Source organism: Haliotis rubra, unplaced genomic scaffold (genome assembly GCF_003918875.1).
Source record: "Haliotis rubra isolate DU_JTF1 unplaced genomic scaffold, ASM391887v1 Scf86, whole genome shotgun sequence".
Classification (NCBI taxonomy): Eukaryota; Metazoa; Mollusca; class Gastropoda; order Lepetellida; family Haliotidae; genus Haliotis; species Haliotis rubra.
Genome location: NW_025767590.1, coordinates 749,981 through 768,697, shown reverse-complemented (window position 1 = coordinate 768,697; position 18,717 = coordinate 749,981). Strand labels below are relative to the sequence as shown.

The 18,717-nt window shown below is 40.2% G+C and overlaps 1 protein-coding gene across 1 annotated transcript in view; it reads right to left on the bottom strand.

Annotated features, from left to right (window-relative positions):
* The window catches only part of LOC124262918 (thymosin beta-like), a 63,804-nt gene extending 55,575 nt beyond the window's left edge, over window positions 1-8,229 (bottom strand). The window contains exon 1 of the mRNA XM_046697519.1: window positions 8,100-8,229. The gene's annotated coding sequence lies outside the window, so the exon portion shown is untranslated. The remainder of the gene's footprint in view (window positions 1-8,099) is intronic.
* Between the last annotated feature and the right edge of the window lie 10,488 nt (window positions 8,230-18,717).

The window sequence follows — 18,717 nt, the reverse complement described above, 5'->3', positions numbered from 1 at the left end:
AAGGACCTCATGTGGCTTCTCTATTCTGTAAATCTATCTATTGAACATCAGTAATGAATAAATGGTGAAAAAACACTGTTAAAAGAATTGAAAATAACCCATAACATTTATTCTTTCTATCCAACATGATAAGAATGTTAAAGAATATTAACATTTTAAAATTATTACCACTTAAATATAATACTTGGAGAGATATCTACACATTCTCAAAATGGCACCGCTTTTGTCTTGACAAAGTGGACAGAGCTTCTGCCCAGAAAATGGAAGGTGGGGGGTTTGATCTGGCCATGGTACACAAAAAGATGTTAAACGATGCCAGGGGATAAAACAAGGACTGGCTGGCCTGGAGTTAGTCTGTCTCACAGTCACTGAACCGCATTATTTTCCCTTCTCACTAGCCCATTCTGCAGTGTATGAAGCAAGTCTAACTTTCCTAAAAATCTCCCATCTCACTGGGGCTCCTCTTCAATTTAAAAAAAATTGTTTGTTTCTATCAAAATTATATATATTCAGAGACTAAGCATTGGCCTAGCCTGTATCTCACCTGTATCAGAGTTGGGGATCCATGCTCAACTGCATGACCCAAAACACAAGCACAAGCAATCATGAGAGCATGCAACCACACACACACACACACACACACACGCACGCACACTGACACTACATGAACGCAACAATACTGAATGAAAAATCAATTAAAATTCACCTGACCATACCTGCCACAAATATATGATAATTGCAATATTTTCACAAACTGCCACACCCGTAAGTTAAAGACTTCTTTCTATATTCATTAATGGGTTCAGCGGAAATGGGATGTAAAACCAACAAAGCCCGCAATAGGAACACGGTAAGTCAGAAGGCTCTTCACACCTCGGGCCTGGGTTACGTGATTGTCCCATAAAGAAAACTGCTTGTGGCAGGTGTTCGTATTCGAATTTGGGATAACGTATTCTCCACTTCACGTTTCTCTTGTTTGCCTGGTGTCCCGTGTTTGTTTTGTCCTCAGAGTAAATTGCCTATGTTTGACTATCACTCCTTCACTCTCAAAACTTCCACGCATTTTTTAAAACTGTCTTAATCTCCTCAGACAATCTGCATTGTGTTTGGCTTTAAACTGTAAATGTTTAACATATCGTAATACATGAATGAAATATTTCCCGGTTGTGTTTTTTTAAAAAGCTATGTTCCTGCGTCAACCTTATCCCAGTTCAACTTTCATGTCCTCCTATACCTCACAATCATGAAGCAGAGCTACAGATAACCTTTTGGGTCATAAATTGTACTCACCTCACTCAAACTCAATTGAGTATTTTGCCATTTTTTCATTAATTTAAAAAATATAAAATTTAAATGTTAGTGTTTGTGATTTACATTTGATCTGTAAGATGGGAAACAATAAGAAAGACTGCAAGTTGTCAAGTTCATGTCCTGAAATATAACCTCTCAATATACTTCAGTTATTTTATCTGGTACGCAAGCTACGATATGACATTTCTGTGTGTACGCATGTAAGATCACATTTATTGAGTATTTACGAAACTTCAAGCGTACTTGTACGCAATAGACTTAATAGGAATTGAGTTTTCACATAAATATTTGCGTAATTTACGCAGATAACGTAGCTTATCTGTACCTTTGATTAAGCATAAAATTATTCTTTTGAAAGTAACCCAATCATACACTTTGTTTAAAACACAATTTTGCAAATAAAATTAGTTTACTACCCATCAAAGTAAACTAATATGTATTATTCCTCTGCTCCTCCTTCTTATTACAAGAGCCAATGGAATGTATGGCTGCTAATTAAACATGTAAATGTAATGGTTTATGTAAAGTATCTTAAATACAAAGCAATTCGTTATAAACATATTGCTGCTTAATATAATGATAACAGACAATCCCTTCATAAAACTGATCGACACAGGTGTCAGTGGTTCGTGCAGATCACATTTGTCATCATTATGATCAATAAAACACAAACCTGATCAGTGGGCAGCCAACTCTCCTCAATCACAGATATCATAAAACTGTCGGGTCATAAACACTTCTGACCTTGCGCCCACGCCTTCAACACATTGATAAAAACCTCGTCTGAATATGTCCTGTTGTCTGAGTACCAATGGAATGCACACAGATGTCCAGTTAAATGACACAATGAACACCACAGGTGCTGTCCAAGGGAAATGTATTTTCTTGTACCTATAAGAGACTAAACTTTCATTTGTTAGAAATACTACCATGTTGTTTTTTCAAACCACGACCCTGTATTACCCACAAGCATTAAACAAAGCCTCTTCCATTACTCATCTTACGACTAACCTCTCGTTGCTGAGAAGTAGCCGACCATTCATTACCCTTTAAAGAAGTAGCCGACCATTCATTACCCTTTAAAGAAGTAGCCGACCATTCATTACCCTTTAAAGAAGTAGCCGACCATTCATTACCCTTTAAAGAAGTAGCCGACCATTCATTACCTTTAAAGAAGTAGCCGACCATTCATTACCCTTTAAAGAAGTAGCCGACCATTCATTACCCTTTAAAGAAGTAGCCTACCATTCATAACCTTTACAGAAGTAGCCGACCATTCATTACCCTTAAAATAAAGTCAAATTATCCATTCATTACCCTTAAAATAAAGTCAAATTAACTTTCTGAGAAGTAGCCGACCATTCAGTATCTAACAACTTACAACAAGCAACTAATGAAACAACACACTCCAACATGGTTTACTTTCTCACTTTTCTGTTAATGATTCGTCTTGTAGGGTCCATGATGTTTACTGTCATCCATGCCTTTGTTATTAGAAGGTTTACCTAAACATTAGCATGATTAACGCAACAAGGACACCTTTAATTTAACTCTCAATCAAAAAAATTGTCAAAATACTTTCTTCATGAGAGTCTATTGTGGAAACAACATAGCACTGAAGTTGCCATAGCGAGTAGCCATGGTGACCCTCATCTGTGACTAAGAGTTACTTCCTATCATCCATTGTTAACCTGATGAAGAACTAAAAAAAGGTCTCATTAACTACTTAATATGTCTAAAAGGAAAGTGACACAAGGCAAAATAAGGCATGATCCTTAAACAAGGAAAGTACTGTAACCTAATTTGCATTTACCCTGATGAGTCATCTGTGAGCACTTTTACATTTCCACTGATCTAAGTGTCACTTCACACTTGGACTTTTACCATAGGATTGGGGCTGTAAGATACACTTTGCTCTATACTTCATGTACGAAACAGTAAGTTTTGAAAGGTAGTGAGTAATATTACACTTAATGAATTAACACCAGGGACAATAAATATGTAAATAGCGATATGATATTTCATACATGTGAACACTTGACACCTGACTTGATACAACATTTATGGCATCAATAAGGTAGTGATATGATACAAGACAACACCCATCACACAAAGGTTGTATTATGTCAATTAATTACGAAGGGAAACATCATTTGTGAATGAAAGCCTGTGTAGATTTTAGACAAAACCATGGAGATAATCACAGAACTTGTTCCATTTTTGTACCAAATAATAATGACAGATAATGAAATGTGTATCATTTGAAAAGTTCATTGTGGGTCAGAGGCCCAGATAAGCTGCGTATCCGGGTAAAATATGCATAGATAATTTCCAATTACGCATTGAATAATTAATTGTTGCATATCAATTACGCATTTAGAATGTTAGATACGCAAAAAGTTTATAACAAATGCGTACGGAATATATTTATAACAATCGCTTGCGTAATGAAAAAGACATCGACTGCTATCAAGTTGTACTGTTAGTATAGGACAAGTGTTGTACTGTCAGTATAGGATGAGTGATTTTTTATGAAATCATTTCCATTATATTAAAGTTGGTTTTGATTAGGTATGACATAAGGCAGAACATACCTGCTTAGTAAACTTACTCAATGACATATACATAGGTGAGTAAAACGACTGAAATACGCACATAATTGAAAGCAGTGGGTAACGGAAAATGAAATACCCACTCAACATTCATAATACCCACTCCAAACAATTACAGTGGGTACAGTACCCACATGAGGTAAATCTTATCTGGAGCTCTGATTGGTGGTATACGGGTAGTACTGCACAGTCCTACATACAATCATAATGTCAAGATAGGCTACAGAAACTAACTGAATGCAAAGTTAAAGAAATTATAAAAGAAAGGTTTTCAAAATCCCAATTTCAAACAAACAACTTCTTGAGTGGTAAATAACAAACAAATAACTTCTTTCAGTGGCATTCTTTAAACAAACAATTATATTTTATGCCTGATAGCCCTCGAAAGGCGTCCCCCGCCATGATATTGCTGGAATATTGCTAAAAGCGGCGTAAAACTAAACTCAGTCAGTCAGTCAGTCGAAAGGCACTGAACTTGCATTCTCAATAAACCTAGTGTCACCACCTGAGCAAGTATATGAGTGCACAGCAGGGGTAACATGACCCTTTGCCTTACTCCATTATGTCCATCTTTGATGGATTCCATTCATGACTGTAGACATTTACTGATTTAACTAACAAAATGGAACAATCCAAGTTCAACATATTGAAAGGCAGTTTTATACACATGTGCACATGTTGACGCTGTTTGGCTGACCTAGATGAGCCAATATTTGAAAGACACATTCAAAGTAGCCTAAACAAACCTGGCTGACAACATAACCTACTTAAGTCGGAGGAAGGTTACTGTACTTCCTAAAAGTACAGAGCTGAAACTGAAAGACATTTAGAAATCGTAAACACTTAAAAGAATTTGAAGCCTTTAAATTATTCTGGAATGTTGACCTGTAACCTGTAACATTCTGAACAATAGCTGAAACATTCCGAACAATAACTGAAACATTCCGAACAATAACTGAATAATCTACCTTCACATTATACTGAAGCATTCAGATGGGTAAGATACCTCCAAATTCATGTGAAACACTCAATGTTTCTTAAAAACTTAAAACAAATTGAACACACATCCAAAATATATTCTTTTACAAAAAACAAACCACATACATAATAAACAAACTCCAACCACTTATTCAGACGACTCAAACACAATCAAAGGCATGCACAACATTCCATCTGTTGTGAAACGTTTGTAAGTTACACCAGCATGATTAGCACACTTTGTTTCCCATTTGTAGGATAAAATTTTGTAATTTGGCTGTAGTACTGAAGCAGGTGATGACTCAACGGGTTTAATCAGCTGACGTCCTGCTCACGTTTCCTCATCTAATCATTAAAGTAAGTAACCTAGCAAAGTGATCTGTGTAAAGGAATTTTAATACCAAGTATGTTATTAGCAGCACTTGCCAGTCTTGTAACACCCTTTATTTGGGGGATTCAAAACAAGTACTTTTACTTTTCTAAATAGTATTAAAGGAATATTTCTGCTCAAGGTCTAGTCTGTCTCACTGTCCCTGAACCACATTATTTTCCCTACTGCCTGGCCTTCCCTTCCCTTCAATGCTAAAGCCCTCAATGAAACAAGTCGAAATCTCCCAACTCACTGGGGCTCCCTTACAATTTAAATGGGTTTATTTGTTACTATCAAAATAATATATATTTCTAAGATGCCTAGCGGTTAGAACAATCGAAAAAAAATAAATACATTATCAGACAATAAAGGTATAGTTTTTTGATGACGTAACAATTGAATGACATTATCCCGTCACTGCGCCATTCTAGTCTGCCCCCTCGTAATCGAACCATTTTACATTACGTCACAATGTAAGCGACGTCACGATCCATGTCAGTTGTCATCGCCTCGTACGGCCTCCTACAGTAAACTACTCCGTTGCATCACGTTTCTTGGTTTGCAGTTGCTTCACTCAGCTAACAACACTGGTGGAAACAGTACGTTTATGTTTTACGACGGTTAAAATGTGTCAATTCGACTCACAAGTTTTCAGCGACACGGTAACGTTCGCAATGTTTACATTCCCACAATGCAATCGTGGAATGTCGCTTGACTACTCAGCTTCATCTGGATGTACTGATCTAAACTTACGTTGGTAGTAGAAATGCGACGTTCACATTGCCCCATATGGTTTACGTTAATGACAGATGTAATTGAAATAATTCAGAGAAGATATTTAATCCAAACGTAAACCGTCATCAACCTGTTATCATTTGTTTTTTTCTGGTAACGCTCGTCTTAACGTAGGGGGGGGGCAGACACATCAACAGAACAGCGCACCAGTTAGCCCTGTGCGAGCATTCTTAATTTAGGTCACCGACACCGTCGTTTGTTTTCTGTCTTAAATTAATCGTAATTATCCTTAGAAAGTATTACAATTGGCATCTTAGAAAAGAAATACAGTTCGCTCTACCACCATGTATAGTGTAATAAAGCACACTTTCGCCCTGAACTATTATAACGTTAAAGCACTCGGATGCAAGCGTCCTCGTACTTTAACTATAATAGTTCAGGGCAAAAGTGTGGTTTATTACACTATACATGGTGGTACAGCGAACTGTATTTCTTAAATATTCAGAGGCTAAGCATTAGTCTACACAAGGCCGAGACCCCTCTCAAGAGCATTTATAAACTCAGAGGTCTCTTTCAAGAGTATAAGCTCTGGGTCACACCCCCGAGCATAAGCTCATTCAAGAGCTCTTTTAAGACAAGATTTGACAAGACAAGAGTTTTTAAGGATATGAGCTCAGGGCCTCTTGAGAGCCATAGATGCAGTCTCTCTCAAAAGTGTAACCTCTCAGTCATTCAAGCTTATATCAAGGCTCTGTCCTCGCCCTCTCAAGAGCATAAACATGATAAAGTTACTGCCCACTCTGGGCAGAAGTTTATAATAGTACTGTCTTCATAATTTCAGTCATATAACATATCAAGTTGGAACATTGCTGGCTACGTCATAAAATAAGCCAGTTTACTATGACAGGAATTCCAAGAATGGTTTCCACATGCTGTCTCCATATGGGGATTCATAAGTCTTCTCTTTGTCATCCCAAGTGAATGTCCTAACACACAGCCTACCAAAGTTGGACATACAGTCATAAACTGCTTTGTATGGTGCACATCAAGAAAGTGACAAATTAGCTCTTCCTCTTGAGAGAGGTCCTCCGGGTAAGCCGACACGGTACGTTATCAAACAGTTGCAGACATCCGCCAAGGCAAGCTGACTCACAAAATGCGTATGTGTTCAACTATGACCTTTAGGCTGCCATTTGAGCTGGGTTTGTTGTCTGTCACCATGTACATGGAGGAAATGTGATGGGGTGACAAAATTAAAAATATGAATTAACCTTTGACAGAGAAACATTACTGCCAGTTTTTTTTGGTCAAAGGTCAATGACAATATAGCATGCAAAATCTGAGAATTCATAAGGTTGTTCATATCAATTCTAATTTTCTATATAACTCAATGTTTAGACTAAAAATAAAATAGCAGTTTCCTAATTGTATAGTTATAATTTGAAATGTGTTTCAGGCAACCATACATCCCTACACTGACAAGTAATGTAAACAATGAACGAGGCAAGCCTTATGCAAAGTTGTCTTTTGTCTTTAAACATTCCATCAGTGACAGGCATAGTTGAAGGGTTATGTGTTTTACGCAACACTGATAAAATCTCCCAATATTTACTACAAAACCACAATTCTTCTGCTCATACTGTCTAATGCTTTTAAATACCCCCGAGCTTACAAAGAGCAAAGCGTCAACAGGCGTAGCCTTGAAAAGCAAGCCAAGCAGAAATGGATAAACTTTAGTAAACAAGGGACGATTTACACGGCTTTGAGAAAATGTCACCAAATGCCATACGGATATGTCATAAAATATGTGAATTAACACATTGAGACCTGAGAAGGAAGCATTTGTGATATGGTATCATTCTTATCAGTGTATCTGGGTTGAAACGAATCGCATTAACAAGATCTAACAAAGACTTGACGGGGATCATTTCATGCCAAGATGCACCGCAACTTGTTGCTTGCAGCCCGTCAGCACTGCATTACGCCACAAACTAAAAGAAACAGACAAAGCCTGTTTAAAATGATGTAAGATTCCTATTGTGGAGCTAGTAGTGATAGTTTGTAGTTACATCTGCAATAATCTAAACCCTTACCTTCAGCTGAAGTTGCAAACTGTCTGTCGCTGTGCTGTCCCAGGCTGAAAGTCGCGAGTCCAATGAATCGCTTTCGCGCGTGGGTGTGTCCTCGCTATACTACGGAAGCCTAACATGGACAAAATACCGCCTCTTCCGACAAGCGCGTTTCCGGGACCCCATCTCACACCCGTAATAGCCATTGGATTTCTCATGTACACAAACAATTATTTGGAGTTTTAGATAAATTTGTACATTTCGTGATTTAAGAAAGTAAAAGCACGAAAGGTCATAAGCCTCGCTTGGCAATTACAGAATTAGTGAGATAAGTTAGGCCATTGTTCCTCTAAGTCAGCGTAGGCACCAAGGTGCCCAGGGTCGTGTGCCATTATGGTATAGTCACGAATCTTCGGATTATAAAAACATCGTTATTGAAGAGATGTTTCAGAGCGTCTCGGTTTCCCAATCAACACATTTCTCTCTTGTTTCCATGTCTACAATCTGAGATACAGAAATTATACGGTTGAAAGGAATTATGGGAACGATTATTAAGGGAAGCATTCGTTCGACGTGACATTGCCCACATAACTCGGAGGAGGGAATGTTATTTAGACATACTCAGCAACACAAACATATTGATCACGACAGCCTGTGTTATAAATCGAATCTGGACAAGGGACAGCATGAACGATGAGCCTCACCATAGGTGTCACTGGTGTCGTTTTACATTGGAGTCCCAGCCTGGTCGTACCAGAGACCATATATCGGTGAATGATCTTTGGTCGTACCTAGACCGGAAACAGTCTCTGTTTCCAATATGATTTTTTTTAAAACTAATGTAAAAGGTCCGTTACACATTTAATTCATATTTCCTGGCGTGTTTCGAAGTGATTTGTACACTTAATTATATATGAGACATCTTAACACGTATTTGTGATAAAATGAAGACTGCAGCAGTCAAGGACCTACCCGGAAGTTCTCTGGTAATAAAGTGAAAGATCTGCCCATTATTTTGCCCGATGTGAAACAATTCTTGCAAAAATACCAGGTGGATTTTATGTTATGTTTTTTTAAATTTACTTTTAAGATATCGTAAAATGCTAACCGTGATAATGCAAGGATAACGTCTTTTCAAATGTCTAATTGTTGTGTGCCGAGTTCTGTCCAATTCATTCATCAGTTCAGATGTGCTGGTTATGACTCATATTATCGATCACAGGCGTGTCTAGTCCAGGCTAGATACATGGCATACCTCCGTCAAATACAGACTTCATTACTGATGGCTACGGTGGAAGGTAATATATACCTATTCGCCTACTTTCAGAATACGCGTCGAAGATTACTACCAATACGGGCTGCCGTACATTGAACCACATTGTGATGCAAAACATTTCCCGTTTTGCAGTGTGGCCCACGTGTTGATTCAGACTATTCTGACCTCACGCAGTGTCTGAAACTTCATTCCGCTTCACTATCGGCGCAACATCGCCGACAGCAGACAGCATTTACACATCACGACCCAAACGCAACTCACAAAAACAGATGTTTTCCTGAGTGAAGCACGTCACGTGACATATGTCAACTGCAGTGACCGCATGAAGTGGAGGGACGCTCGTTGACATAGCTCTACCACAGGATATTCTTCCCAAAGTCAAGCCTCCATTGCCCGATGTACTTTACCTTCATAAATATTTTAAACTTTGAACTGAAATCATAAATATAATTTACGCTGTATACAATGAGAAATAAACAAACCACTTCAATGCAATTATCGACTTTGATATAACACTACATCTGTGGCTAACAATTCTGTCCCTAAAAAAATCTAAAACTCCAAAAATACGTTTCATATAGATACACTTATTTAGCGAAGATTTGTTCACATACTCAAAAGATAGATCATGCTTTGAACCACGATCTTAAAATACTTGGGTAATAATACTTGTAGGAGCAAGCATTTCAAGGATGGGTGAATGAAGATTAGTGGTCAACGCGTTATGTCGTATTTCTTGTAATACGCGTCGGATATGAAACTAGCGCCGTATGTTGGTGCCGTGTATGTGACGTAGTGACATAAGCTCCGCCGACTCATGAATATTCACGATTTCTGTGCACTTAAGACCATTGTGCGTTTAAGGGCACAACAGCCGTATGTAACACAATAACCGCAGGTTACGTTGGAGCTGATAACTGTTCTTTGCATGTGAGATATGAATGTTAATAGTTGCTTGAATACTAACATAAAGCGTTTTTTTGGTTGCAGTTTCGTGTTAATATGTTTGTACACCTAGGGGTGGTATTCAGAAAAGAACTTAAGTCTGAAATAAAACTTTTTATCCTTTTTACTTAAGTTTTTACTTAAGTGATATTCATTAAGCAGGTTAGGCTTGAGTTTTAGCAATTTCTGACTTAAATCTTAAGACTTCATGGGTGAGGTGAGGTGAAAATGGGTTTAACGTCGTGCTTGAGAATATTTCGCTCATATGACGACGTGCATGCGTGTGTATGTGTATGTGCGCCTGCTTGTACTAGCCCAGACTGAAGCTGGTTTTATAGTGCTAGCCCACTGAGATACCATGCCGCAGTGAAGCATGAATACCCCACTCAGACACATTATACTGACTCCGAGCCGACCAGTCCTTGTTGTACCCATAATTGCCGAGCGCCAGGCAGGGACCAACAAATACCATATTTTAATGTCTTTTGGTATGACGCGGTCGGGGATCGAACCCGCGACCTTCCGCTCTCCGGGCGGACGCTAGACTGCATGGGTATACGGGTAGGCTTAACTAGAAGATGCTTGACTTAAGTCAGTAAAAAACACCCTCTAAACTGAAATACATTCTGTACATTCTGTATACTAGTGGTTAAAGCATCCGCTCGACACTCTGAGGACCCGGGTTCGATTCCCCCTTAATTGTACAATGTGTGAAGCCCATTTCTGGTGTCCCCAGAACGGACGGAATATTGCTAAAGGCGGCGTAAAACCATACATACTCACTCATATCGCCTATTCAGGAAGAAGTGACTCACGTTGATGCGGACTGACAGTATGAATAACAGGAAAATCTTCATTCGACTTGTTTGTATGTTAAGTCCGCTTGAGGCAACAGCAGAGCTGTATAGGACCTGCAAATAATCGGATAATTGAGTCGGGAGAAGACAATAGAGAGATTGTTGGGAACAACGACCCTTCAGTCGTTCGAGACACAGAGCTACTTGTTGGTTTGTTGCTTAACGCCGCACTTAGCTATATTCAAGCTATATGGCGTCGGTTTGTAAATAATGATGTCAGAATAAGACCAACCCAGTGATCAACAGCATGAGCATCGATCAACGGGTTACTGATATATGTCACCGAATATCCGAATGTCTGAGTGAGTGAGTTTAGTTTTACGTCGCACCCAACACTATTCGAGCTATATGGCAGCGGTCTGTAAATAATCGAGTCTGGATCAGACAATCCAGTGACCAACAGCATGACCATCGATCTGCGCAATTGGGAACCGATGACATGTGTCAACCAAGCCAGCGAGCTTGACCACCCGATCCCGCCGAATGCCTGAATAAAGAAGGAGTTTTGTTAAGTAAGTCAGTAAGCATTGATATGTCGGACTCAGAAAGACAAAGACGAAAAATTCAAATAATATATGCTAAACAATTGAATTTTATTCAAACGCTATGCAAAATGTGGTCGCACTCAGTAGTGAGCTGAGGGCTTAAGGTCGTATTCAAGATTTTATCACAAGTGTTCAGCCACTTGTTCTTGTTCCGACCTTTACTGAGTTTGTATAGTACCACCAAACAGATGATATGTCGCAGCTTAATATCAATACAGCCGACCCGTCCTTAGTTTATCCACCTTTACTGCCCAGCGCCAGGCAGGGTAAACACAAATACATGTACCATCTAAGATGTTTGGTCTGATGCGGCATGAGGCTTCCGCTCTCCGTGAAGGCGCTGGATCCCCTACACCTTGGGAGTTTGAGATCCATCTCTTCTCTGATGACATGGGCGCCGATTAAATTTCGAAAGGTCAGATATGCATCCCCGAAACTTGAGAGAATTCTGACAGCAGTCGAGATGGCGGTGACTGTCGTGACATTGTCGTTCCTGTTGTTACCATTTTAATAAATCACGAGATACAGAATCCATTAATCGCGAGACATAGAATACATAAGATCAGTTAACGGCAAATCGCAGGTAAATATTTCCCGTGCAGTAATTTGCCATCACGATATAATCGCGTGTTCTTAGTCTGACAAGTTTTCTTAACGATTCGAAAGGATGCCTTTTACCCGAAGCGGGTCCCGAACAAGCACCAAGGTGGTTTTATCCATCTACCATATTATGGTCTCTGAAATGAACCTTTTTACAGAAAATGAAATGGTTTCTAAATTATGTTCATAAACCTGTTAGACTTGCCACATACTCTAGACTTGCATGAGCTGCATTGGATACATTTGGTCTGTTTGGCAGACTAGTTTTATCGTTGTTGTGCGCGTTTAACGTTCTGTCGATCTCATAGAATCTTGGTCGTTCCAGTTACAAACTCTGTGATGAGCCTGTCCCATTCTGTCCCTTTATCTTGGTCGTTCCAGTTACAAACTCTATAATGAGCCTGTCCCTGTATCTTGGTCGTTCCAGTTACAAACTCTATAATGAGCCTGTCCCTGTATCTTGGTCGTTCCAGTTACAATCTCTATAATGAGCCTGTCCCTGTATCTTGGTCGTTCCAGTTACAAACTCTATGATGAGCCTGTCCCATTCTGTCCCTGTATCTTGGTCGTTCCAGTTACAAACTCTATGATGAGCCTGTCCCTGTATCTTGGTCGTTCCAGTTACAAACTCTATAATGAGCCTGTCCCTGTATCTTGGTCGTTCCAGTTACAATCTCTATAATGAGCCTGTCCCTGTATCTTGGTCGTTCCAGTTACAAACTCTATGATGAGCCTGTCCCATTCTGTCCCTGTATCTTGGTCGTTCCAGTTACAAACTCTATGATGACCCCGCCCCATTCTGTCCCTGTATCTTGGTCGTTCCAGTTACAAACTCTATGATGAGCCTGTCCCATTCTGTCCCTCACTTTAAAAAGTTTCGATAACTTTTTCACCCTGTTCCGCGTTAATACTCGATTGAACATGCCCCGGCACATGAATGTTTATGTTTGTAATTAGAAGCAACAATCGTGGGACTTGATTGAGCGAAACCCAGGGGCGGTGGGATAGCCTTGTGGTTAAAGCGTTCGCTCGTCACGCCGAAGACCCGGTTCGATTCCCCACATAGGTACAATGTGTGAAGCCCATTTGTGGTGTCCCCCGCCGTGATTTCAACTGACCGTGGCGACACGGAACACATCTGTAGATTAGATGTACCTTAATTGGCACCCTATACCATACGTCTGCAGGAGCTGCATGGGAACCTAAACACAATTACCACGTGGAGACTGTGGGGTGTTGTTATTGTTTCGTTTTCTACAAAATTTAAAGACTATCCCAACACACCTCCCTCAACCCCTCCGCTATTAAATCATCTTTGGAGCGCAAATGGATGATGACGTCACAGAAGCGCGTGCCCCATGACGTCATCGAGGAACATGAGGGACCAAACTGCAACCTTCATGGCTGCATGCAAATTAAGGCACTTTCCGTAGCGCGGGTATATGACGTCATCGCATGTGCCCCATTATCATCATTGGCGCGCAAATGATGATGACGTCACATAAGCGCGTGCCCCATGACGTCATCGAGGTACGTGGAGCGTCATCTGAATAAATCAATACAATCTGATTCTGTTCTTCAGTCTGATACAGAAGCTCCAAGCATGCAGACCCCACCCAGTTCGACCTACTTCGTCCGCTGCAACACAGACCAACGTTGTCCGTGTTGCCATACAGTTTTCTGTGAAGTGTGTGATGAACAGAGACATCGTTTATGCAGATGTCCATTGAAGCACATGTTTGTCTGCAGTTGTGACAAGCACAATAACATCACCTACCACGGCAACAAACACAGTTACTGGCCTCATCTCGGATGTTACTATGGCAAAGATGACCATCTCACCCATGACCGTCCAACCAAGAGCCAGAACCACCAAACATCTGGTTCAGCTACAGCTACTGACCAACCTCTAAAGAAGATACCTCAACCTCATACAGGACTCACCCTGCTGAATGGCAACATAATCAGTATCCAGCAATGTTTACAGGATATGCAAGGTCAGCTCAGACGTGTCTTGTCGGTACGAGAACTCATGGAAGAACCCATGGAGATTCCTTAGTGACTGACGATAGCAGTCCATGGACCTGTGATGCTCTCAATCCAAGTGTCCTGTCAAGACGTTCGCACTTTTCCACCGGCCCTTTTCAGGGCCACCCCATTTGTCCAAAAAGAATACTTGAAACAGATGTGAAAACATATACACTGCTATATCATAGTCGGAGACACAGAACTACCGGCACACGTCGAGACGAGATACGAATGTCTGAATGAAGGGCAAGTATTTTGTTTTAGTCAATAATCATTGATATGTCGGACTGAGTGAGACTAGAACGAAAGATTCTAATGGGATGTATTCAAACTCAAACTAAAATGTGTTCTTACCAAGAGGTGATCTGAAATGGCATGTAGGATTGTGTCAAAATTACTTCATACATGTGTGTGTAACTGCTTTTGATCTTTCGCCCGACCTTTGCCGGTTTTGCAATTCTAGCCAACTGAGATCATGCTTCAGTTTAACATTGATACCATATTCTGACTAAATGTTTCCACTCCGGGTCGACCTGGCCTTATTTTATTTCCTTAATGCCGAGAGACTGGCAGGGTGCCAACCGGTACCAAATATAATGTCGTTTGACATGACACAGTCAGGGGCATCAGTTTGCAGACCTACCCATCTCAGGGAAGACTGATTGTCCACATGGCCACTGACAAGGTACTGATTGTAGAAATAAGAACCACTATCCTCGTGGACGCCTATATAGATAAATTGACCTTTACCGCCATTTTTGGTCGAAACAAAGTTGAAGTGATTATCTCTAGGCAGAGTCGCTCACATCAACTGTTCAGTAACGGAAATGGCAAGTGCGAAAAAGCCAGTACTGCGTCTGTAAACGGGACGTCAAACAACCATTTAAAAAAAAAGCTTGGCCTTTGACAATCCAACCAGTTGGTTGAGTGTTGTTTTGAACCCCTTGGCAATCCTTGGCATCAACTGGAAGATTCCTGGGCCGCTCTATGTCTTTGATGTCATTTAGTCCTGACGTAATGGCTGCACATGTACCGTAGAGCTGATACATGACGTCATCACACGTTCCCCGAGTCGTCATCGGAGCGCGTGTACAAACGTCACAGTGCCGAGTATGGAAAATGATCGAAGCGCACAGAAGCAGTGACAGACTGAGAATCATGCTTTTAGTCAACCATGTTACTACTATGGCGCGTATAAATGAAAGTAGTGCAAATGGTAGATGACGTCACAGAAGCGCGCGATCTATGACGTCATCGTGTACAATCTAGCTCTGCTCTTCAGTTCCCGGCTGACTTTGCGCGCGCAATCTTGCGATATGCGAGACGGGGCCCAGCTTACTCTTCAGTCTGATGCAGAAGCAGACCCAACCCATTTCGTCCTTCTTCGTCCACTGCAACACAGATGACCAAAGTTGTCTGAGTTGCCACTGTGAATTGTGTGATGATCCGATACATCGTTTAACACCTGTATGTTGCCACGGCAAAAGCAACAGTTACTGGCGCCTCGTATCTGTAGTTACTATGGCAAAGATGACCATCTCACCCATGACCGTCCAACCAAGACCCAGAACCACCAAGCATCTGGTACAGCTACACCAACCTCCAAAGAACATACCTCAACTCATACAGAGCATGGTGCACTCAAGCACTCGATCTGCTGAATGACAAAAAGACCACGAACATGTTTCCCAAAGTACTGTTCTAATCGTCAAAACGAAATCTGTAACCAGCATGATTGAAAATATATGCAATAAAAAAATCTGTATTTCTCGCTTCGTACGTGCGCCTGGTTCAGTGGACAATAATATTTTAAAAGGTTGACGAAGAGAAGAAGGTTCATTTACAGCATTTTGGAATGATAAAATGTAATATGAGGTCAGGCGCATTTTCTAAACAAGACATGCAAGTAGAAACATATATAAGAACTATTGTATCTCGACAAATGAGGACACTTTCGTTGCCGATCCTCCCACTGCACATATAGAAACTGGCGGGACAGCAAACATCACTCCTGCACTTGATCATTTTAGAATTTGCACATTCTGTGATAATGAACTGAACAATATTTGCTTAGATCTGTTTTTACAAAGATCGTAAATTTGATTTGTTCAACAAATTCAATTCTACTTTTGACAACAAAAAATGTAAAATTGTAAAACAAACCCATTTTATTACAAACATTAATGACTTAATTCAAATTTTGTTGAATTCTTAACATGAGCTTTTTCTAAGAAGTTTAAAAGGTGAATCTTGTGTATGTGAAATATTAATGTTTAGATAATATATTTTGATTTACTGGTGAGACTTCAGTGGCTAGCAAGCTTTGTTGCTGGATATCATTTTTTAACAGGTGAATGAACACTTTAAATAAACTACATGTATATCCGTTATTTTCCTCACGTGATGTCACGCCACGCCAGGTCAGACTACGCTATCTCAAGCGTCAACTTTAAGCATCTTTATTGAGTAGCATCAACATGAGCAGGTCAACAAAATCTTGAAGCCAAACAACACTACTAAATAATAGTGTAAGCGACTGATGGAAAATGATTAATTTGTGACTTTCATTGAAATATGTTATCAAATATATACGTCACCATCCCATAACCGTAACTTCTTTGTTTCATTTTAGCCACCATCAAACAAAAAGTATACTTTCATTTGTGTGAATCCTACAGAACTATGGTAACAGTGTAACAGCAGAACTGGCGAATGCCCCACGATTCTCTATATGTACAGACACATTTAACTGTTCTTGCCTTGACATTCGACGCTCGTGTCGCTGATTTTACGAGCGTTTGTCTTGTTCTGTGTTATGTATTCCTCCCTGGCTTTTATTTTAACATAAGAGGCCAGTAAGTTGGTGGGTCCAGTTGACCGTGTGTCGCTGTGTTACTGTAAAGTCAATATTGAGAGATGCCAAGATCGCAAGGGATTAGACAGACATTATATGGCGATTTAACCAATAGCTACAAGCGTCGGAGATAGCCTGGAGCAGTGGAGTAGTCAACTGATTAAACCGTTCGCTTGACCCGCCTAAGGCCCGAGTTCAATTCCCCCAGGGGTACAATGAATGAAACCCATTCCTGATACCCCTGGCTGATATTACAAAAGACTGACTGACTGAGTGACTTTAGTTTTACGCCGCTTTTAGCATTATTCCAGCAATATCACGGCGGGGGACACCAGAAATGGGCTTCACACATTTTGCCCATGTGGGGAATCGAACCCGGGTCTTTGGCGTGACGAGCCAACGCTTTAACCACTAGGCTACCCCACCGCCCCTATTACAAAAGACAACGTATAATCACATTCACTCACTCATAGCGATTTTACATCAATAAATGATGTAATTCCGCACTACGGCTATAATAGACGCGCATAGCAGTTGATGTTCGTTAAGTTTGTGGAGAGCACCTTGCTTGGAATTTATGCTAAAATGTAACATTGCGTTCCATTCCTATGTGAATATTTATTTCGAACTTTCGCCAAACCCGGTTTACTTTTCAATAAGCTTACAACATATCAATAGCTGTTGTTGTTGTTTTTATGTGTAGTATAAATCAGCGCAATACCCTGTCGTTCTCCTGCTCGACATGACACCTATTAGGGATCGCAAACATGGGATTGTACGTACGGTTCGTTTAATCTCTGTTGTTGTGTTTGTGTTTTCGTGAATGGCATAATTACCTACTCAGTTCCTAGCAACAGTTACCTTTCAAATGCTTCAAGGGATGTTACGCAAAGCGTTATGCTTGGACAAGAGGCTTGAGATAACGAAAAAACGAGGTACAAATACTGTTGTCAGCACTTCTCGTTCATTAGTATGATATGGGTTATCTCCCATTTCCATTGTCGTCCACCGCGAGAATTTCCTTCAAAACATGTTGATAAAGTACAGACTTCAGAGTCAGTTGCACACGTTTATGATGACATAAATCACAACTTGTTTTCCTGGCTGTTGTAAGGCTATTAAATATTTTCCAAACTCTGCATAACATTTTGTTCTAATCCAACCAGTCCTATATGCTTACCGAAGCAAAACCAAAACAAAGAAACAAACAAAAAACAACAACCCACAAAACAACATGAAAGATTTATGAGTCTAATTATATTTATTTTTTTATAACAATTCAGCTATTTATAAGTTCCGTTTTGACCGTTTGTTGCTTACCTCCGCATTTAGCAATAGTACATATATGGCTATATGACGGCGGTCAGGAAGAAACTGAGTCTGGACCAGACAATCCAGTGACTGGCGTCAGCTGGGACATAACGATATGCATCAATAAAGTCAGCGAGCCTGACCAGCCAATACCAAAAGACGCCTCTTACGACAAGCATGGGTAAATTGTTGACGACCAACTCCGATCTGAAACATCCTAGAAAAG